The sequence below is a fragment of the Cydia pomonella genome, chromosome 12, assembly GCF_033807575.1.
Source record: "Cydia pomonella isolate Wapato2018A chromosome 12, ilCydPomo1, whole genome shotgun sequence".
NCBI classification, from domain to species: Eukaryota; Metazoa; Arthropoda; class Insecta; order Lepidoptera; family Tortricidae; genus Cydia; species Cydia pomonella.
In genome coordinates, this window is record NC_084714.1 from 19,980,780 (window position 1) to 20,005,300 (window position 24,521).

General features: G+C 37.9%; 1 protein-coding gene across 4 annotated transcripts in view; it reads left to right on the forward strand.

Moving 5' to 3' along the window:
- The window catches only part of LOC133523809 (mitochondrial cardiolipin hydrolase-like), a 267,377-nt gene that overhangs the window by 157,815 nt on the left and 85,041 nt on the right, over positions 1-24,521 (forward strand). Inside the window, exon 5 of one of the 4 annotated variants that reach the window (XM_061859548.1) lies at positions 2,648-2,695. The exons of the other annotated variants lie outside the window; for them this stretch is intronic. The gene's annotated coding sequence lies outside the window, so the exon portion shown is untranslated. The remainder of the gene's footprint in view (positions 1-2,647; positions 2,696-24,521) is intronic. 4 annotated transcript variants of the gene reach the window in all.

Consider the following 24,521-nt stretch of genomic DNA (forward strand, 5'->3'; position numbering starts at 1 on the left):
CGTGTTTCTGACAAGCATACGGCTAGTTCAAAGACTGAAGTTATACATACTAGAAAATAATCGATGAAATCCTTGTACAAGCCTGTAAATATCGATTTAAAAATAGCGCATTTTACTATACACCGCGCCTTAACACAAAATATTTCCAATAAAAAAAGTTTTTCAATAAACGCTAAAAAAACTGTTGTCCTTAAGCGACGTAAAGTTGGACGCTTTGTTGTTTATACGTAAGCTTTTGTTTGTCTTGCTTTGTTTGATGTTACCGAACACTTTATTTTGCTTACCTAGTTCAACACGGACTTGCTGTTTTATACAATAAATATTTAAGTTCAATATGTAATTCGACTAATTCTGTAAGTGAGAAAGTAAATGGGTGTAAGTATCAACTTTTTTTACAATACTACAATAGTTGCATACTTTGTTAGAAATGTTATACTACGTTCTACCAGGGGGACGAAACTAGTGCGTTCGGGCTTTCTCGGCTCCGTTTGGCTCAGCATTGCTCCGAGCAGTTATTAGGGTAGGCAAAACATAACGTTCCTTTGCGTGCACAACCACAGATAAGATAATTACGTGAATTTTGATAACCCTAAATAGCCGAAAGGGGTAGTTCCATAGATTAGAAAGGGACAACATGATTCGGCCCTGAATCACTGTCAAACTTCGGTTTTGTAGGAAGTATCCTTTCTGTACGGTAGTACTATTACTTATTCTGTGGTTCTACTGACTACTAACATGCTAGTAGATAACCCATTAAGAAGAGGGCTTATTTAACTGCCATAAAAATATATCTTATTTTAAATATCATAAAATCAGGGTTTTGAAAGTGACCTACACGACCACAACCATGGCAACGAGTAACAGGAAAAAATTGATTTACCCAAACACCGCAAAAATCGGATGCCTGACTTTGTATTTCTTTATACCACTATGTATTAGTACTTAGACGATTAGCGAAATTTCTTAACCCCATCTTTCCAACTCGTTTCCCTTCAATGGAACAATGGGGTTATTAGCAACCCCCAGGCTAGCTTTTAACGTTGGAATCGTTTCTCGGAACTCGCGATCTTTTTCATATCGCCCGTCGTTGTTTTTCCAAAAACAACTTGCGCTTGGCGTTTGGCGGTTTCGAATTAAGCTGTCAGCTTAGGGGATACATTTTTGTGGAAGAGTATTTAAGTGCTTAATTTAAACTATTTTATAAACACGTGATTTCGATATACTTGATCCACATTGATGTGTTGATAGTTTTGATATTGTTTATAGATCCTTAAGATGTTTTTGGTTTCGCGCGTAGAAAACAGAACAAACACACGACTGACACGACCACAGATGAGCAATGCGTATGCAAGATCACTCGCTTGTAACCTAATGCACGCATTGACGATTGATTGGTAAGGACAGGCTTTACGGGCACTAAGAATGGTGCTAGTGCAGTGGTGTCACTCACGAATTCGAGCCACTCGTGCAGTCTACCGCAAGTAGTTGCGACCAGTCGCGCTTGTGATGCGAACTCTTCAACCAATCGCGTTGTGGCGTTAGACTGCACGATTGGCTCGAATTCGTGTGCGCGGCCAGAACAGCGGTGTTCTGGCCTCATTCTTATTGTCCGTAAGGCACGTCCTTGTATATATGGCAATGAAAGCACGCAACGCAAGCGGTGTAATAGCTGTCATATAATTCCATAGATTACAACTCGCGTGTCTACGCAGGGTTGCATGTGCATCTGATGTGGTCAATGCCTTTTTTGCCTTCCACTGAAGATAAAGGTTACATCGCAGCACGCCTCCGGTCCTCTGCGGAGTACAGTAATTAGCAGAGATAACTGACCCTACTAGAAAATAGAAACTTGGTTGCAGGTGGTTAGTTATCTCTGCAATAAATACGCAAGGTAAGCAATTGCAAGGGGAACCAGAGTATGCATAACGTGTGTACCGGTCTTAATAATTTTAACTTCAGTGTATTTTTAATCCATAAACCAAACCTCGGTGGTCCCTAACGATAAGGAACAGTAGAATCCATTTACCATCGCACGCGCACATACTCGTACGAAATGTCGGTCGTTCACTGTCTGCATTCCCAAGTCCAAGGTGACTCGCATAATCAACTAATTTAAAAGAATTAAGCCCCTTGATTAGAGAGCGAGACTTCTTGACAGACGGTGCTTGTGATGGTGAGTCAAGACTGCAGTTTAATAATCACATCCTTAGGGTATATTTTTATACTACATGGGGTCACATTTTTTCTAGTATGAGCTAAGGTTATGAGACTTCCTGTGGATATCTTAAAATAAATGGACTATAAAGTTGCAGGATTTAACAAAAACTGTGGAGACGACTTGTATGTAATCTTCTGTACAAAACAGTTTGCTGATTTCTGCGGAGGCGGGGCACGTCAAATGTATGGCTACGTAACGTAAGTACAAATAGCCATGTCAGTTAAACGTCAGTCCAAACAATAAATATGACCATTAGGCGATATTCTCGACAGAGGGGTAAGCTCTTAAAGGCGACTCCGTTTGTTAAATCCTTCAATGGTAATTTTCTTTATACCTATGAATGAGCCCAACGTTTTACTTTTTAAAAGCTTTATGATTAAAGCATCGGTAAAATATTCCCAAATCAATTAAGTTTTGTATTGTCCACAGGTAAGTCGCCGGGTTTTCCGAACATGTTTGACAACAAGCATGCAAGCGGTAAGTGATGAGGTTGATGGTAAGCGATCACCGTAGCCGCTGGACATGTGACCGGGGTCAATATGTGACACGTACGGTTTTTGGACTAGAAGTTGAATGCCATATTCGCTTTCTCGCGGCTGGCCCGATTGTTAAATTTGACGAAAAACGGTCGAAAAATATTTCCCCTGCCGTGCAAGTAATCCTATACACTGTATAAAACCATAGAAAGTACCCAATATACCTTCAGACAGTAATCAAGCGTAAAAAAAGCACCTTCAGATTTTACATAACGATTATAGGTAAATAAAGTATAGAAACCTCTTTATTGTGCTAACAAGGTATAGAAACCTCTTTATTGTGCTAACAAGGTATAGAAACCTCTTTATTGTGCTAACAAGGTATAGAAACCTCTTTATTGTGCTAACAAGGTAAATGGCAATTTCATTTTTTGTCAGAATATCCTCTAATATTTATTAATTAATTTATTTATTTATGAAACTACAAAAACTCTCCCATTAAGATAATATTCCAGATCTGAAACGTCGACTCGAAAACACTAAAACATATTTTAAAATAACAATAACGCTTCTCAAACATAAGTGTTTTAGTCGTATAGGTCTCAACCGCCATTATCACATATCATTTACTTATATTACCATCATAATGGTAACCGAAATATCAGATGATGATTCCGAATAAGTAAAGTGCAGTTTTGATATGATCTGCATATGAATTCACATCCCGACGTTATGAAGGTTATGATTATTGCGTTTTGAGGCTATAAGATTTGTCTGGGGTGATATGGCCTTTGAAATTTATAAAGGTTGGTGGTCAAAAGGGTAAGGCGGCGGGAGTATCTTATACACCTAGGTAAACCTTGTACAGTGTCTTAAAAAGTGTTGTCGAACGATGTGTGAGAGTCACCATCGCAAGCGCGGACTTCTGGTCGAAGAGTGTGGTGTTTCGGCGGTTCCGGGGCAACTTGCCGAATCCTACGCCGAGACGACTGTTACGTCGTCACCCAAATCCAATATAAACCTAAATCCAATGCTTAATACCAATGTTTAATAAGTATTTGTCTCCAAGGCTCGGAACCGGTTTATTCTTCATACAAAAAATACCGGTATTATTGCGTTCTTTTTCGTTCTTTGGTTTATTATTTCATTTTTAATGGGACTATCTAATAATGCGAAGTTGTTGCCTAAATACATGATCCAGTCCTACGTAAAGAGTATAAAATAATTAAAAATATTGGGATATTTCGGGATTTAAAAATAAACCGGTTCCGAGCCCTGTTTGTCTCCTTGTATTTTCTTTTATTTTTTAGTTTCACAGTGCCTTGGTTTTACTGTGATGCTGTGTTACTTATTTGATCAATGAAATAAAAATAAATAAATAAAGTACATGTACGATTGTACAGTAATCAGAATTTTAAGGTCAGTAGCGTAAAGTCGGAACAAGCTAACTCTGCATGGAATGTTCAATGACAAAGACGACCGGTTTGGCCTAATGGGTAGTGACCCTGCCTTCGAAGCTGATGGTCCCGGGTTCAAATCCTGGTAAGGGCATCTATTCGTGTGATGAGCATGGATATTTGTTCTTGAGTCATGGGTGTTTTCTATGTATTTAAGTATTTATAAATATTTATATATTATATATATCGTTGTCTAAGTACCCTCAACACAAGCCTTATTGAGCTTACTGTGGGACTTAGTCAATTTGTGTAATAATGTCCTATAATATAAAAAAAAGTGAGGCCATGTTATCATGAATGTCAAATTTCTATAAAAATATAACGTTTATAATGACACTTCCTCCTTACTTTGTTCTGTTAAAGTCTTTAAAAAGTTAACTTAGATGGACTCTAGCTGCCGTTTGCTTCTAGATAACCAGAAATGTTCGACATGTCATCGAATGAAGAGGAAGCATTGATTTTTTTATACTACGACAGTGGCAAACAAGCATACGGCCCGCCTGATTAAGCAGTCACCGTAGCCTATGGACGTCTGCAACTCCAGAGGTGTTATATGCGCGTTGCCGACCCTAATACTCCGCACCCTTGTTAAGCTCTGATAACCTTACCTACTCACCGGCAGGAACACAACACTATGAGTCGGGCCTAGTGTTATACTTACTCTACTTTTATCTCAAATGCTCCCACTCATTCCGATAATTGTTTTTTTATGTATTTTTTATACTCTATCACAATAAGTAACCCCAGGCTCCATGAGACGTGGCAAAAATACCGGGACAACGCGAGAAAGATCATAATAAGTAATCGAATGCTAAATACATACCTACATTCGTATTTAACAATATTTTCATAACCACTCACGTGCTTGATATTTTTCAGTGACTTCTATTATTATAATTAAATAAGAGTGACCGCTGGTAGCAGCTACCAAAAGCATGTGAGTGGATAAACTAATAAAGAAGGTATTAAACTGCGAGTGACACGCGACGCACTGATCCCGCTGAGATAAAACCGGTTAAAGGTACTGAGTAAAACTGTAAAAAAATTGTTTCATTTCAATTACCCGTCTACCCCGTGGAGTTGACTGACACAGTTTGTTACATCTAATTGACGTAAAAACGTTTTCCAAGCAAGACATCAATTGTGCGTGCATCGATTTGTCCATGAGACGATCTGTTAACTATTTTAGTTAGCTACTGAGACTGTGAGATAATCGCAATAATCTGACCGCATTTGATATACGAGTAAATATTCTCCTTAAAAAACTCTGATGCGGACTGGATTTAAAAATGAATAACATAATAAGAGCGATATGTTTTTAGTCCTAGAACTTACTACTAAAAGTAACTTCTGTAGTTGTATCAAATCTGAAACAAAAACCAGTGAGTATCTAAATTAAAATATATGTGCCAGGTGGGGTGCAAAAATATGGACTATCGTTGACATGGTGAATTGATCATCCGTGAAACTTGCTTAAACGAGATAGTTCTACCAAGTTAGTTAAGTATGTTGCAGTTTGTACATGCGGTGTGTACATTATTACGTAGGTACCAAATTCCTTAGTAAAAACGTGGCAAAATCCCGTTTATATTAAGGTTATCATCTAGGAACTCAAATTGTTTGAAAACACCAATCAATCGCTTGCGAATTGTAATTTTGGTAGTTATTCAATGCACTATGTAGCTAACGTGCTCCTGAACTAAACGCAACGTCACGGATATCGTGGGTCAAGTCGCGTGTCTCGCGTGTTACACACGGCTACCAAGTTAACCAGCTTTCATGACATAACTACTGCTATTATCGCTAAAAGTGGTATAACAGCAAGGTGCTTCGGTAACGGGCTCTCGGACTATACGCAACGGATATCGTGGGTCATAGTCGCGTGTCTCGCGTGTTACACACGGCTACCAAGTTAACCAGCTTTCATGACATACCTACTGCTATTATCGCTAAAAGTGGTATAACAGCAAGGTGCTTCGGTAACGGGCTCTCGGGCTATACGCAACGGATATCGTGGGTCATAGTCGCGTGTCTCGCGTGTTAGACACGGCTACCAAGTTAACCAGCTTTCGTGACATACCTTCTGCTAAAGTGCGTTTTTTGTTTTAGTACCTCGTTAATTTATTAAACATGATTTTCGTACCGTGCTTTCGTTTCTAACCGACTTTAAAAGTAGTTTTCATTTCTCAATCGGTTGGGTTTTTTTATGCTTTTAGGTTTTTAGAAGACGGCTAAAACGATTTCTTTTTTGTTTGATTGGACGTGGGAAGTACGTATGTCTACTTAAAAAGAAATTAAGTGAAATATTTTTTAAATACGGTGATATTTCAAACGTTCGTCCACCGTATTGTCATTTTGGACAGGTTAGGCATCGAAGGCACAGACCTATCCGGCATTCAGCCACATTGAAAATTGTGTAAAAAATACATTATAAACGTCAGTATTTTAAAAGTAAAACTCATTTATACCTACTTGAAAGAAATATTATGCCCAATATGGCCATGGGCGTAGTGAAAAAAAAAAATCTATTACGCCCGTGGACATAATATAACTCATTCAATCTCAGTATGCTGGCATACAATAACACCGTTTACGAGCAAGTGTGATGAAAAAAGAAATACCAGTTAGATACGCGCCTCTACTGATACCTTCAATAAGTAAATTGTTTATTTTATATTTAATTACCTAATTACTTTAGAATAAACATTTGAACCGTAACGTTATTTATAAAAGTGAAACGTCGTCTCCATATAAGTCAAGTGGACAAGCCGGGTGTCGGTTTCGGATCGGGAGTCGCGCCCAGAAATATCTGGCTATTTAATGATGTGCACACTCACACCGAACGTGGCTGCATGTCCTGTTGTCTTTTAGTAGTAGTAAACACTTTATTGTACAAAAATACATATTAAAAGTAACAGACAATTAGTAAGAAGTACAAAGGCGAACTTATGCCTTTGAGGGATCTCTTCCAGTTAACCTTTGAGTAGATAAGAGGAGAAAGTAAAAAGAGGGTGACAAATGCAGCAAAATGTACAACAAGGTACCAGAAAGACAAAGGATATAAATACATACATAACTTATAGGATAAACATGTATTACAACAAAAAGGAATGGGGGAAAATACACTAAAAATTTGAAAGAAGTAAAAGAATATAAAGCAACTATACAATATAAATTAATCAATCAGATAACCATAGCATATAATCTTTAACCTCCCCTTGAGCGACGCAACCGATTGCGCCTGTCTGTGCGAAACAGGCAGCTCATTCCACAGCTTCACTGAGCGCACTGCGAACGACTTGTGGTATCCACGATATTTTTGAGGGGGGATGGCAAGTGACAAATTTGCGCTAGAACGCAAACTGTGGCCAGTGCCTTCAGCCAGAAATTGAAATTTTCGAGAAGTATAGAGAAGGTGTAAAGAGAACTTTAGGGCTCTTAAAATTCATGTAGTTATCTTATCTGTTTTGACGACCGGTTTGGCCTAGTGGGTAGTTACCCTGCCTACGAAGCTGATGGTCCCGGGTTCAAATCCTGGTAAGGGCATGTATTCGTGTGATTAGCGTGGATATTTGTTCCTGAGTCATGGGTGTTTTCTATGTATTTAAGTATTTATAAGTATTTATATATTATATATATCGTTGTCTAAGTACCCTCAACACAAGCCTTATTGAGCTTACTGTGGGACTTAGTCAATTTGTGTAATAATGTCCTATAATATTTATTTATTTATTTATTTATTTTTTATTTATTTATCTGTGGTTGTGCACGCAAAGGAACGTCAAATTGTGCCAACCTTTATAATTGCGCGGAGCAATGCCGAGCTGAACGGAGGCGAGAAAGCCCGAACGCTCTAGTTTCCTTCCCCTGACAAGGTGGGGACCGGTATGAAGATCGTGATAAAAATATACTCCTGGGCCCCACACATTTCATCTACTTGGGCCCCTCAAGGGAATACATTAGATTTAATTCGTGATTATGTGGTTAGACCCATGGGGAAATTTGTTTTTTGATATTTGGAATCACGACTACAAATAATATTACCCTTGACTGTACTGTAAGTGCGTTGGCGATCTTAAAGATTGGGAGTACGCTCTTTTCTTGAAGGTTTGAAGATCGTATCGTTTTATTGCACAAAACAAGTAGATAGGTACATAGCGAGTTACATTAGGAAATCCTAGGGATCTCTTCCACATTCCATACATGTAAATACCGTTAGGCTACTAACCCCGTCACATTAACCAATACTCATTAAAACACAATATAGATAAGCGGAAATGATAGAAATGGCGGTATTTCAACAATATATTCAATATTCATACCTGGAACTTTATTCATAAATTATAAAATATAATTAGCAATAAAATACTCGACTCTCACCTTTAAATGCCTGTAATTAAACATAGAGAAACATAAACAAAACAATCAGCCGTTTGTTTACTTGTTCCGGTATTGTATAAACATTAGTGGTAATAGTTACAGTGAGTAGGATGATTAAAAATTCCCACAGACATATATTTTTGCATAGATCAGACGCGTCATTCACTGCAGATGTTCTGTAAAGTGCTTAAATCCAATGGGCACGGTAAAAAGCAATCGTGGAAATGGCTTGCCAACGATGGCCCTTAAAAAGCTTTATTTGTTTGGAGAGGAGTAATTTGTATTTATTTGTGCGAAAACGACTTATTTGTTTCTTTCCGAATTAGGTACTCTGTCATTTCTGTTCCCATCCTACTTTTTTCGATAATCCCTGGTTTTGGTTAAAAAAAAGCTTTCAGACTGTATATGGTTTTTAAATAACTTATGTTTGTACCTATTTTGCATAATAATTTCGTATTTTTTTTATTCAGTCAATATAAAATAATGAGAATGAAAAACGATGGAACGTAACTCACATAAACAATGAAAAAGCATTATTATGCCCAAAACACGACGAAAATGTGCCGAGAAAAGATGTTGTTGACAACGTGTCCAATTTGGTTAAGCTTCGTAAGTCAGTTGCCCATAAAGTCTGTTTTTTTTTTTCATCAGCGATACATGCGGCATCTATATGTATATCTGCGAAAATTCCTCCTCCATACATAGCTTGGTATGGCAGGTGTAATTATATCTTGAAATATACAGTGGCTTATACGTTTTATACGTTGTTAGCAGCTATTGACCTGATGGACGCATTGTTTTAGTCTTTGTGTTGATGTTTATACATAAATATATGTATTATTCTTTATATTTATTGAGAAACGTAGTCCTTTTTAAGGTTTGTTAAGTATAATGCAATGCGTTGGACACGAACCGTAAATATTACAGGTGACATTTATTTAATTTTTAAGTAACGTCCGTGACGTAGCGGATAAGCTGCAGGAAAGTCGCCTCCGATGGTATGGCCATATAAGCCGCAGACCAGTAGACTACGTCGGAAACAGATGCCTCAACCTCACTGTTCAAGGCCCTAGATCACGCGGCCGCGGTAGATCTTAGAAGCGCTGGCTGGACGTCGTGACAGAGGACACGGAAGAAAACAATCTCACATCAGAGAATGCCGAAATCCGGGCAAAGTGGAGAAGATTAAGTAGGAAAGTGGACCCTGGCGCTAGGCCGGGAAAACGCTAGGTTGAAGAAGATTATGACCGGCGTATGCACGCGCGTTTAGTGAAATCCGTGAATTAATAATTTAAGATTGATCCATAATTTTGACATATAAATTGGTTTTATGAATAAAATGAATATGAGCGCCACAGCGTCCTATGCGTCCTAGAACAGAAAAGTGCCACTTTGCCTGTTGCCACCCAAGACGGGAACAAAAAGCCATTTTCAGAATAATGTATTGAAAAAAAAATGTTGCATTTGCAACCTCGTCGGTGTGAGAGTCGCCCCGTTGTCGTTTAGGCGCTTGTTTCTCCATACTTTTTGTCTCGTGCCCGTTCTAATTCGGTCCGTCCCGAGCCGCTCTAATTCCGGCCGCATTGTAGGCTTCCTGTTGCGTAACCCTATATTTATCCTTGTCACACGTTACTTAATCCTGCATGAGGAAATAAAACAAAACATGTCGAGCAGTATCATCTAACTATAAAATCCGTTGCAGTAGGTACTTGTAGTGTTTTTGCAATGCGTCACGCTGATTGGACACATTTTACAAAGGCCGCTGTCACATTGATAGCAGCGAAAACATAACATCTTCATCAGCGACTGTAGCATGCTCTCTCACTATGCCCGTCACGTTCTAACAAGTATGTAAGTGCGATAGTGACAGGCATAGAGACGAGTGATAAAAATGCAACCCTGCTACAGCCGCAGGACTCACAAGAACAGTTCGATAAGAGCGTACGACTGAAAATAATGACTCTCTTGCCAATGTTTTTTGCGGGAGGCCTTTGGTGACAGAAATTTTGTGATTGTAAAAAATATTTTTCTTTCTGCCCTTATCCCACGTTATATGGGGTCGGCACAACATGTCTTTCTCTTCCATTCTCCTTTATCTTTCGTCACCTCAGCACTCACTCCTTTCTTTCTTATATCCTCTTTTTGTAAAAAATCACGATACTTAATATAATATAAATAATATAAAACTAAGACATTATTTTTTCCGGATCCGTCAGGATTCCCTACTACTTCTTAAGCTAGTTTTTTTGTAATATAGGAGACGAAACAGCAGATGAATCGCTTGATAGTAAGCAATTACATGCGCCCATGGACACCTGCAACACCAAATGAGGTTTCAAGTGCGTTGCCGGCATTTAAGATGGGAGTACCCTCTTGTCTTGAAGGTCGTATCAGTCCGGAAATATCTAGGGACTCCGTGCACGGTAAACTAGGCAGTTAGCAACCTGAAAGCTTTGCTAGGCTTCGTGGAGGAGCTGGGGTGGTTAGAGTAGCGCTACGTCGAATTCACGCAAAATAGGCACAATGGTGGTCGATTTGCGAAAAATGCCCAGAATCAGTAACTGACTACATTGGGTTAATTCCATAGTTTAGTTCATATTATTAATTGATTAATGTTGCATTAGCTGAGCATTCTTCTGATAAGCAACGAATAATTTAATCTAGTAATCACTATGTCCCACGGCCCTTTAATTGTCACGAAATTATCTGATATGACTTCAGCTGCCCGTTCCATAAGCGGATGTCGTTCACATTCTCACTAACTCCTTATCACATCTTCTCAAGCTTATTAATACTCGGTAATATTAGCTAACTAAAAAACTACTTCAAATTGGACGTAATGCTTTCCTGCCGGGTCAACGGCCGGCCGCGCCCCGATACCTAGTCATGCTTGCTATTAAGGTACAGTAGGTTCTAAAAACGGGGTTTTTAAGAATTCGTAGCGCTTTTTTGGATCACAATACGATACAATGATGACGTCTGGCCTAGTGGATAGTGAGCCTGCCTATGAAGCCGATGGTCCCGGGCTCGAATCCTGGTAAGGGCATTGATTTGTGTGATGAGCACGGATATTTGTTCCTGAGTCATGGGTGTTTTCTATGTATTTAAGTATTTATATATTATATATATCGTTTTCTAAGTACCCTCAACACAAGTTCTATTGAGATTACTGTGGGATTTAGTCAGCTTGTGTAAAAGAAAAAAAAAATATATATATATAATAATAATAATACGGCTGCCATAAATTTAATTAGCAATCTTAAGGCCTTTCTCGAGTGTCTTCAGCGATTTAAATCCTGAGTTTTTGACTTTCGCTCGAAAGAAAAAAAAAACACGAATATAAGTCTAAGATGCACTTTAAAAAAAAATTACACAAAAGCAATATGAAAATTGCATCTAAAAATCGGCAATATCATGCTTGAGGGAACTTAGCGATTACTTTTTCTTATTATTAAAACACACAAAAAATAAAAAATCATAAACATGATATCCGCAGTCCTGAGCACGCACATCCATCTCGCTCGCGCTTACGATCAGTGAGGGTGAGTGAAGAACAAGAACTTACGTGGCCTTAAACTCGTCGATATGTGTATGGTGTACACCGGGCGACTTCAACACCTTTATTATATGGTTAACAAGCTGCAAAACTTGCTTTGTCAGCCGTGTACGTAATGCAACGCGGTATGTTTGAACTTTTGGAGCTTCATTATGGCGGTATCAGACTACTGTATTTTTACGCGCGTATACGGTCGTTTCGGCGGTACGAACTTACACGCGCGTTACATTTCCCTACATTTGGTTTTGACGAGATTACGCGCTCGTTATTTTGCCCTAAATTTAGGCTCTACGATCGTACGCGTACGCTCGTGTAAAACGCTAGTCTGAAGCCTTAGTGAGTGAACTGTACAGTCGCATCAGACGCATAGCCAAAGTGGCCAAAATATATAACACACCTTTGATACCATATAAATAAGGATGGGTTTGTTACATATCTGTCGTGGCATCATTAAAAGCCCTACGGAAGACCAACTCTATTTTCATAGCATTATGCTGAGTTGAGTCCATTTCATGATGCACACTTGATGTTTTTTTTTCTTAGTTTTGTTCTTTGTAAAGTTCAGACAACTCGGCACCCACCTAGTTTAAATATTACCGACAATTATATACCGTCTTCTCACCGCGTCGCCACTGAACTGATTCGATGACTGACTTCATTTTTCGACAGGTTTGTAACTTCAAGAGGCCTAGGCAATATGACAATCGTTGGTACTGAAATATATGGAAATAGTTACGTGACTTTTCGTACCATCTGTCATTATTTATTTTTCGCGATTGTCGATGTACGATTGTCACCTTGACTTGGCCCCCAGTTACAACAAATTCTCAACGACTAGTTCTGGCATCGCTTGAATTTAGAATGATGCTGGTAGGTGTAATTTTTATTTGTTATACAATGCTCTCAATGATTGCTGATCAGTATTAATGGATCATCGTATAGGGTATTATATTTTATCACATTGTCATTTATCATCATTTTCTCTATTATAAGATTTATAAGTATGCTCAGAAATTTTCACCGTATTGTAGCAAAAATAGTACAAGAAGTTCTTCTTTATGGTCTAATTCAAATTAAAAAAGTCAAACCATTACTGTCCTGCTTTAGCGGACGGGAAGTTATTACTTTATTATTTATTTATAATTTACCTCGGTACGAGTAGGAATAGCAATTCGCGGATTCGTCTTCTTTATCGGACTCCGTTTTGCGTCGTCCGACAAAATCGGAACTCATCCGCGAATTGCCCTTTCCCGGCCTCTGCAGTAACGTACTATTGCCATCGGCTCGTCGGTGGTAAGACTATGGACTTCAGGACACCCAAGGAGTTAAGAACCATTATTACGCGTCCCCACGTTACCAATACTTAAACCTTTCTTGGACAACCTTTCTCTATGTAGGGTTAATAGCCGAGCTGTCCCTTTATCCGGCTCATTTGGTTAGATGCGCGATAAGATTTTGTCGCGAACGATAAGAATCTGATGACAGCTCCTGACAGCGATATATTGTCGCGGAGCTGTGTGTTGAATGCACAATGATACAACTCATTTAAATTAGATGTGATAATATTGTTAAACTGAAGTTTAGTTCGAGGAAAGATTGTAACAGTTACTTTTAACCATTCGACTCTTTTTTTTTGACGGTATTCATAAACGCACTACAAGACAAAATTAGCTATTAATCATTTGTATTAATCCGTCATTTTGACTTATGTATTTGTAAGAAAGCGATTAAATATAAATTAACTATTGAGGATTGCTAAATTTTATGAATAAGGATTTATCTCCTATGTTTCTAAACTCTGTCGATTCACGAAATATTTGCGGAAAGTGTTGTTTAAATGCAATCGAAGTGTTATGATAGATGTCTTAGGTAGTGATCAGATAAAGATAGTTTATTTTCCAAGTAGGCATATTACAATGCGTTTATGAACGTCCAATAAAGCTACGCCGGCTCTAACCCTACACCTCTGACCCGAGAAGATTTAAATCCCTGCTAAATTGTGGGAGGGGATATAAAACGCAGCCATTATTGGCCACTTCTCTTAAAATAGAGTTTGCGTCAAAAGTTAAACATGGAGCATCAACTTTCTAATAATGTCGTACTTACCCATAATTACAGTCAAGTGACGCTTGCGTAAATTTGTTATTTTTTTTTATGAATAAGCCTATATATAATAGGCAGTGGTAATGCAGCCTTTAAGTCACTTTTTTACATGGCTACATTCTCAGAGAAGAGAGAGATCATTATTCTACTTATATATCCCTGAAAAAACCTGACTCTCAGTTTATCTAATTCAGTATGGATACGAATAAAGCAGCAGGCTATTAGTAATGTTAGTATCGGCGCGATGCCGGCACGCGTCGCTAATTAATACGTGCCCTTCCAGTTCTTCATTACCGCGCAGACGCGTTTTTGCGCGGCGGCGGTACGGCGCGCGCGCACGCTTGTGGTGTACTGCGCGAAGATTATTGTATCTAGAGAACATGCATCAACATAACATAGAGTTGCATATTTTGACGAAGCGTGTTGCAGATGGTTTTTTGCTTGATTATTGCCAAGTGTACAGTCCATAATCGAGGCGAAGAAACAGGCACAAAATAGCGAGCATTGCATTATTTTGGTGTGGAGTTGCGTTGTTTGGGAATGATAACTTCCTGCATTAACAATCTAGTGCATCAAATTTCTATAAGAAAGTACCTACGTGTATGTTATTTTATGATTCCTTTTTAATTCCTTATTAATTTAAACTTTATTTTTTTATTTAATGCATGTTAGTTATAAGATGTAATGATTTTTTTTAAAGATGTGTCCTGCCGAGTTTCTTGCCGGTCCCATATTGGGATACACTCCTCCAATTTAGAAGGGATTTTTAATCTTCTCGGATCGGAGGTGTGGGGTTAGATCCAGCGTAGCTTTATTTGACGTTCATAAGACGCATTGTAATATGCCTATTTGGAGAATAAAGTATCTTTATCTTTACACAGTCTAACCGTCCCGTGCGCGCGCGCATCTCAATAAACGGCATATACTATGCGCTCGCGCTACCATCCAAGTATAATCGCCAGCTTTTTTCCTTCCCCGCCTTTATTACTATAATGCTAACATTCCTCGCGGTAACACGGATTTACGATTACGATTCTATCACGTGATCTCTGCAGTTTTTTTATATGGTTCACCCATACGATATGTTGTTGTTTGTCTAGCTTAGACAGAGCAATTAAAACGGGTATGCTTCATGCTATCGTGGTTTCTTTGTTTTGACCATTTTTTAAATACGACCGATTTATTACAATATCATACAAAACAAACATAGGTGAATCTGTTTACAAGGCAAAGATAGAAGCAACTTCAGTAAATTTACCTTAGCCAATTTACATTTAAAGATACCTAAAAGTTGACACCCGACCGCAGACAGCAGCAAAAGACGACGTGTCGCTACGACACTACTGGTTTCTATGTATTTCTATAAAATAATTTATTTGCAAGCACACACGCAAAAGACAAATAACATTCGCAGGTAGCGATACGAAGTAACTATAGAAATAAGGTGACTGTGGGCAAGACCGGCATACTTTATTTATTTTTCACATTGGAGTATTCTAGCTCCGTTAATTATTCACTTACGTGACCGCTTGTATTCACATACGATGAAGAATTTCATAAATAATAGTTAAGCTATAGTGACAGATCATTTTAATAATAAATTAAGCAAAAACAATACTATTTTTAAAAATTCGGCGAGTAGACGGACTTCCCATGTAGTTTAAGGTAAGTCCGTCTAGTAACGATATCAGCCATACTATGGGTGCTTATGTGTTCGTATTCGAATCCTTACAAAGAATGAAACAAGACAATGAAAAGTGTACTCTAAACTTTTTAATATAGGGTTTAGATTCGAAATAAACACAATTTTTCTTATTAAAAGGTAAGTCCGTATGAGTAAGGTAAGGCATATGTTACGTAAATGGGGTGGTAAACCTTTTTTGGAAAATAATTATACGTACTTATCTTTTGGACTTCTCAAATAAAATACCAATAGTCATTTTAAATTTACTCGTTGTTTTAAATTTACGGAGGTCAAAGAGGGTTACATAAATAAACTCATAGTAGTAGCGATTTTAAACTACGAACACCGTTTTAGTTTAAATCAAATAGTGATTGGCAAATCAAACTCCATAACACAAGTCGGTACCCTACATACGTAAATTTTCAGGATAAGTAAGGCGAAGAACCCACGTCACATAGCGGCGTGGCACGCGCGGTACAGCGTTGGCGTGGCGCGTAACCTTGTATCACGGTGTAGGCAAAACGCCTAAACCACGATAAGTACAATAAATGTTCCGAAATAAAAAATACGTACGGACTGATATGGCTGCAATGATTTTAATCTTCAAAACTGTCAAGAAAATATGACTGTACAACCGTATTCTAAAATTCAAGAGGAGTAAAAAGGGTAATAGTATGTGTCATAGGTATAATAATATAACATATGAAGGCGATGCTCATGGGTTCGAATCCCGGTAGGGGCATTTGCTTGTATAATCTACACAGATATTTGTTCCTCGAGTCATGTTCGTTTTTTATGTATTTATCTATATAAGTTTGTATATGTCGTCGCCAATAGTAAAAGCTAAGCTATGCTTAGTTTGCGGCCAATATTTATTTATTTATTTACTTAAAAGGTATTTTCTTATTTGTATTTTTTACATTTCTTTAGTAGTTTCGAGATTAAAATTGTTAACAAACACAAACATCATGCGCAATGTCGTAAAGATGCGTATCTGTAGTAACCTTATAAAATCGTAATAAATAATATTGAAGCCATTTAACAGTTGGTAACCTCTGATTCAAGGAAAGTCCGGCATATGACGGACTTGCCTGGTGCATAGTAGACGGACTTTCCAACTTAGCAAAATTTTAATGTGATGAATGATGGAACGTATAATTACAAAACTAAGCCAATATCTGATAATTTAAACACATAATAAAGATTGCTGGGTCTTATATTACTTACGTAGTCAATTTCTGGTGCAAAATCTTGTCACAGACTATTTTTAACAATTTTATTTGCAGAGGCTGTCGCACTATCACTTCGAGTTCCATACACGTAATGACTTGTTTACGCGGATTGCTCTGAAGTTCGTTGTCACAACGCCATCTGTTATAGAGTGAAAGAACTAGCGCGAAAAACAGATTTATAAACTCGACGCCAAAGCGGCAAACGCTTTCTAATTCAAAAGTTATAATGTGTTGACGGACTTGCCTTGTAGACGGTCTTGCCCACAGTGACCTTACATAGAAGAAGAGGTAGTGTCGCAGCGTCACGTCGCACGTCATCTGCCGCTGCATCCTGCAGTAGGAGTACCTTGTACCCTAAATTACTTGATCCTTACATTCTTTTAACGAGTTCGTGTGAGGTCACACCGTTATTGGGCTAACCACTACAGGGAACTCGTTAAGTTCAAGGACCAAAGAACAAAGGGTCGTAAGCGAAAAAACGTGTAAAAGTTTCATGCATTTCTTGAAAAGTCACTTTTTTGTATGCACACAATGCAATAGCGGCTGGTAAACGACTTGGGGTATGTTATAAGTACGTACTGCGGTGGCGCGACGATCCGAAGTGGATCTTGGCCTCCGACACCAAAGACCGCCATGCTGTCTGTCCAAAGCAGTTCAAAATTGAAGACCTTTAATAAGTACACTGGTAAAAACGAATTTGATCTATGTTTTATGTCATGCTGGAGAAGCCGATGAGTGAAAACGGCGATGAGTGGAAAAGGCTTTAAACCCCACCTCAAAAGAAGTGCCGCACTATTTAGTACAAAGGCAAACTGTAAGATGGGTTCTTCTTTTAGGTGGTCAGGCACTCATGAATCCTTGTGGTCACATACAAAAGATTGTTTATAAAGCCCTGCCTACTACTATATTCGGAACGTTTCCAAAATTACGAAATTTCCACATCGACACATTTCAGAAATTTCTCATCTTTCTGTATGTAAAGTTCCCTTGAAATTTTTTTCTAGATTTTTATCCAACATTTTGTAAACTCTTCGCAACTTGAACATCTGTAGCCCTGTCATGCTCTCTTCAGCATTGTAAACCACGCAAATTTCTCAAAATTGCTATGAGTTTCTGTGTCGTAGCTGCATATGGGATCAACTGCTAAAGAGATAAGTACAACCACTAAGTAGAACCATCCAAAAGGGTCCATGATTAAAAGATAAGATAACACACTATTACCGACAGATGGCATGAAATGAAAAGGGAGAAGAGAAGACTTGGTAAATCAATTAGTTTCATGTAAGGTAAGCGTTAAATGAACTTCTCATGTAATTTACACAGGTCCAAACTTTCCTGGCCAGTTCGATAACGCGTCGATTAAAAATGAAATAAACGAACGTCACTCGCATTCCGCCAAGGTCCTCGACTCGCCGGCATTACACCGCGTTTCTAATACGGTAGATTAAAAGGCACGAGGCGATTTTTTCCCACAACACCCACCACCATAACCTTGCGGTTCGCCAGATTAGCTTACAACTCAAATTAGTCCTAATCACAAAGCCTTAAGACATCGTTGTAAGTATAAAGTTGGTTTCTGAACTGCATTAAATTGGTACGGCCGTGTTTGGGATTGATAGACAGGCCGCTAGACGGAGATGGCGAAGTTGATAGGTATATAAACCTCCTAAAGTGAATCGACGTTCGTGTTGATTAGTCAACATGACTTTATGCTCTTTTTGATGCTCCAGGATGCTGTGAAAGATTATTGGCGTATTCGTCAGGCTTGTTTATTTGTTACTTTAGGTGTAAATGATTCAGACTGCATTGTTGTGTCTAGACATTACTTCGTGTATTTTTCCATGAAGAAAAAGAACTATTACATGGAAATGAGCTCTTTTGTGAATCAGAAAAAGAATAACACTGTCCAGTCACCTTATTAGATAAGGTGTCTAGAATCGTACTCGTGTCTGGACATTTCTGGAAATGCCGTGTAATTATATTATGTGCTGTGCGAATCGTTGACGATCCCAAACTCACAAGCGGTATTGAACCTTTAAGTCTAAGGAGAGACTTTGCCTCCTTGTGTGTGTTCTACCGCTTGTACAATGGGCTGTGCTCTGAGGAATTGTTTGACATGATGCCAACGGCCACTTTCTATCACCGCACCGCTCGCCATCGGCAGGGTGTTCATCCTCATACCCTAGAGCCTAAATGATATGGGGCTCTTCAAAAAAGGAGTGTACAGGTTTTTAAAGGGTCGGCAACGCGCATGTAACACCTCTGGAGTTGCAGGCGTCCATACACAGTGTGGGATTTTCGATCAGTTTTGACCACCCTCGTTTTATATTTTTATAATACGCATTATAATATCCTGCATCCCAGTGTAAAACTCCCGAATGATTATCTTGCGTAGTTAACGCACAATATTTTTTTGTTGATTAGGTCAATGACCTTAAGAAAACATGTTTATTGGCATAATTACTAAAGTACCGTCAATATAGTTCCAATTTTTATTTCTGAGTTTTAGTGAGAGATACTCATTAATTGTACGAAAAATCCAGCATTTTAGTGTCATTCAGTTAAAAGTTAGAAGTTACTAAAGTTTTCAAACATTTTTTTTATATCTCCTATATTTTCCGATATTAGCGTTTTATTTTTTATTAAATATATTTAAAATATGGTTAACTATAACTACTCAAAATTTCAAAAGCTAATCTTGCGGGATTTAGGATTTATAACATTTCTAAATTTTTTACCGATTTCTATGGAAATAGGGTTGTCAAGATTGACTTTAAGACATGATACAGTAATATAGTTTTTAACAGATAATTTGAATTAGCCAGTTAAATGAGAATCGTCTTCAGTCGTCAACATCATTATCATCATCATCTGAATGAAGTAGAATTTCTTCTGTAGGGAGAATTAAATCCGTGCTTAACTCCAATTCCGACAAATCCGACTCCTCTGTTGCAATGGAAGAATTTGGTTCGATTGGTTTTAAAATGGCCAAAACTTTTGCCGGTATAGGCTGACGCTTTTGTTTACTTAAACGGTCTTTCAGGGAGAAATGTGAAATGTAAGGATCAGATGACTCTAACGCACACCGAAAAAGATCTAGGATTGTAATTTGCTTATTGATTTTCCTCGTGTGGTGCTCTCTGTCATAACGCCAGAATTTGTTCCTAGATTCACCGGCCTGGGTCAGCTCCTGCCGGGGCAAAGCAGCGTCATGGGTCTTTACCGGCACCATGACGCCTCACCCCCGCTCCTCCAGATATAATGTATAAGTATTGGGTTTCAGCAATTGCTTTACGAGGGCGGACCCCTTCCCAATACCACATGATATCCTTCATCAGAGATATAACGCAGTGCTGATATGACCGTTCGTTCTGCTGTAGAGTTAAGGCTTTTAGGCAAGACTATATTGGTTAGTAACATAACAACACATCCGTTGTGGTATAACAATTTATCTTATAAATACTTAATGTACTGAATAAATGCTTAAATATCAAAACAATAAAGATTAATCATTATAATTCATTGTATTTCCAGACATTGTAACTATGTAGGTATTCACCTAAGTACACCACCGGACTTATGTGACAGCCCTGACCCAAATATTTAAAAATGCATATCTCGGCAATCCTGCGTTATTTTAATTCAATTTTTTTTTCAGTACCGCCTTTTATAGCATAGAACAGTTTCGTTTAGAAATAAAATGCTAGAAATGTAGGATTATCGAGCAAAAAAAAGTTTTTCAATATATTAAAAAAAATTATATCGCCACCCAGAATAAGAAATTTTAACTTTATTTTGATGAAATGTATACTTCAATATATCCCTAATAGATATAAATTAGATTGACACAAAAAAGATGCACATAAAATAAGAAATTTCGTTTCTATGTTTTCTATGGACATATCTCAAGTTTATGATTATCTCCAAAACTACGCATGATAGAAATTTTGGAGTTTCATTCTGAGCTTTTATTTGACGAGACTAATGCGATGAATTAAACAATGAAAATAGTCAAATCTGATCGAAAATCCCACACTGTGCCATAGGCTGCGGTGACTGCTTACCATCAGGCGGGCCGTATGCTTATTTGCCACCGTTGACGTACTAAAAAAAAAAAATTGTGTTCCACAATGTCCAGATCGGTTTGCGTGTATGTATATTATATGTATAAACTGGGAACCTCGGAGTGTCAGCCACTGCAAATTTTAGCAAGTTGTTAGATTTGTTGTTTCTTACGAAGTGCACAAAACTTTATCGGTAATCAAGTGTATCATGTTTTTGCGAATCATTAGTCATTACAACGTTTCCTCTTTGCTTTGGCTTCCTAGCTATTCTATCTTTGTGTTGTGACGTTTATTATTTAGTACGATTATCAGTATCACTTTGCTCTGTCTTTCACTGTCACAAGTTTTACAAGAGCGATTAAGATGGAAATAGACGCATGTGGAGAAACGGATCCCTTTCTGATCATGTATTTATACCACAACTTATCGCATCGTTTTTTTGTGGTACAGGAGGCAGACGAGCCGACGAATCGCCTGATGGACATGGCCACCCTTAAAACCATATTGCCGGCCTATAATATGGGAGTAGGTACACACTTTTATTGAAGGTAAAGGTCCGAACGGTCCGGAAATACCACGGGCAACAATAGGGTAGTTGACTGACCAGCCAAATTAGTTTCTTTTTTCAAAATTTATAGTTCTTTCGGATATATTAAATATGAATTGTGTCTTAAATAACTGTAACCTAGGTTTTGTAATATTTTTCTGGTGCTTTATTTCGTGCATGGTGTGATGTAATTTATTTTAAATCGTGTCACAGTTTAGTTGTGCGAGGCAGGAAGTTTCTGGAGAAACGCACAGTTGACTGACAACCATCTACGCCTCTCCATATTTGGCTAAGGAAGATGTTATAGATGTTGTATTGCTTATCTGATGTTAAGATCTTAGGATTGTTACTGGCTTGATATGGCTTAATGGTGAAACAACAATATGTTCAAGATACGAACCATCAATCGAGGCCTTTGATCAGCAGTGGCAATATTTGAGCTGATATGATAAACCTTAATATAATTTTTAGGATAATTTTGGGACCACTAAACAACCACTTTCACTCCGTTCTCCAACTGAAATTTAACGACTATAATAATATTTTAGGGGCACTTGCCCTTATAGTGTTTAAAATTACGACCCGCACTAAGGGCACTTCGCACGTTAGTGCAGGATTATGTGAAATTTGTAGCTTATCTGGCCATTTCCCTCATAACGGCCGGTTTATGATAGTTTTATGTCCTGAATTGTCTGAGTTTCAAATGGGCCCTTGAGGGAGTAAAGCTATCTCATCACTAATGTAATGTGTGTATTTTTGCAAGCTTTTATTTAACTTGCATTGTTTGTTTGTAATTGTTTGGGTCAAATCTTGCAAGCTAAATCAGACCCGCTTTCCATTATTTGATTGAGCTGAAACCATACAATCTTGACATACTTGACAATGCAATATTATAGTATTATTGAGCTAATCTGATATTGGACACAGAAGGTGGCCTTAGGAACTATGTGATAAAACTACGCAACTATTATGTTTGTGTTTGTTAGAATTGTCACGGTGAGTATTAGTTTCTTCTTGAAAGAAAAGTACAGTCAATGCTTGTATCAATAAAAAATAAACTTATTTGAGTGTGAATCTCTTATTGATTAAAATTTAAAATTCTTTCATTGAGGTAATAAGGATGTAGTTGTGTCCTGGGTACTCGAGTGGTCTTCACAAGCTCACGCCTTGTTTCTCCATGCCCAACAGCGCTCCTAGTGTCTGATTGGCTTGGGGGGTACCCAAGTATAAACTTTGCCTACCATGCTGTTTCTCTCCTATAGATATGAGAAAATCTTCCTAAATCCCAATAACTTGAGAAAGATGACCATACCAATGCAATGTTTGGCATCGTAGGCAGCGTTAAGCAAGTTTACGGTACACGTCTTTCAGTAAGTCGGAAGCAAATTTCGTCTTAAAGAAAGGTCGCGTAATACGAGGAATTTCGTACATTGACCCACCTGTTGCTATATCGAACGCGCATCATTATATTACTTTATAAATATTTAGCCGTTTTTAGCGCTGTTTGAAGTAACCGACTTCTTGTAAAAACAAGAATATCAAAAAAATCAAAACGGGCACAGATACTGGTAATATTGAACTCATATAAAAAAATATCTAGTGCCAAAATTCAGAGGAAAACGTCAAGAACGTTTGTATGGAAAAATGACGAATGGGATAGGGACCGTGATTACCAGTTGTATTGTTTTTGAGCTCCCAATATTTCGACGCAGTTACATGCATCTTGTTCACGGGTAGCTGCCTAGCTGGAGCTAGCGGGTGGCTCAAAAACAATACAAAAGGTAACCACGGTCCACATCCCGGTCGATTTAAGTCTAGTGAAACTAACCGTGAATCATTCAAAACTGAAAATGACGACTAATATGATTGTATCCTCTTAAGCTTCATGCCCGCATCCACTGTGCCGGTTTTGGAGCGCAGTTCGGTGTTTCTGATTATGGTCGTTCTACGAACGCTCATTTAGATTCATTACGTTACTAAATATCTTAATTGGCTAAAGTACAATCACCATCAGATATAGGTACTTATTTCCGTTATGTTCCGCAAGTTGAATTTATAATTAATTTCGGATTAACGATCAGTTTAATTGAGCTGTCATGTTACAGAAATTACACACTCAATTGCGTAGGTATTTTATTTTTGCTTTGAGCTGTTTTATTAGAACTATTATAAAAACTAAAGCAGCTGCTGATTAAGGGCATAATAACAATACTAGTTTAAGCTCATTAACTATTACGATTACCTGTTCTATAAGAAACAGCAATTATAAACTGGCCTCATTAAATTAGTTAAAATACCAATGAATTCGACGATTAATTAGTATCAACAGTTATGAAAAATAACATAAATTAGCAATTTAACAAATAACACCGACTTAGTAACTAACCGAACGAACTTACTACATTCAAATAAAGTGGAAATAAACCTTATAATTTACCGAATAAGATCGATTTTTAGTAAATCAATTAAGTGTTATAAGCGTTTTAGAACCACGGTCGTGATCCGTTGACACCTAACGCATGTTATTAATTGTAACACACCTATTCACTTACTTGAATGTATTTTAGACTCGGATCACTTGCCCACTAGACCATGACGAATAAAATGTTCAATTTATGAGTTGGTTGGAGGCAAAGACTCTTAGCTGGTATTCAGCTCCTTGTTTCTAGAACTTGATCTTAATATGAGGTCTGACTTACGAATTGCGAATTAGCAGCATAGCGGCAGTTTGCCTGAATCACTTCGGTCTGTTGAGCACACCGAGCTTTGATGATTACGAGTTAACGCAAAGTAGATTTTCCTTA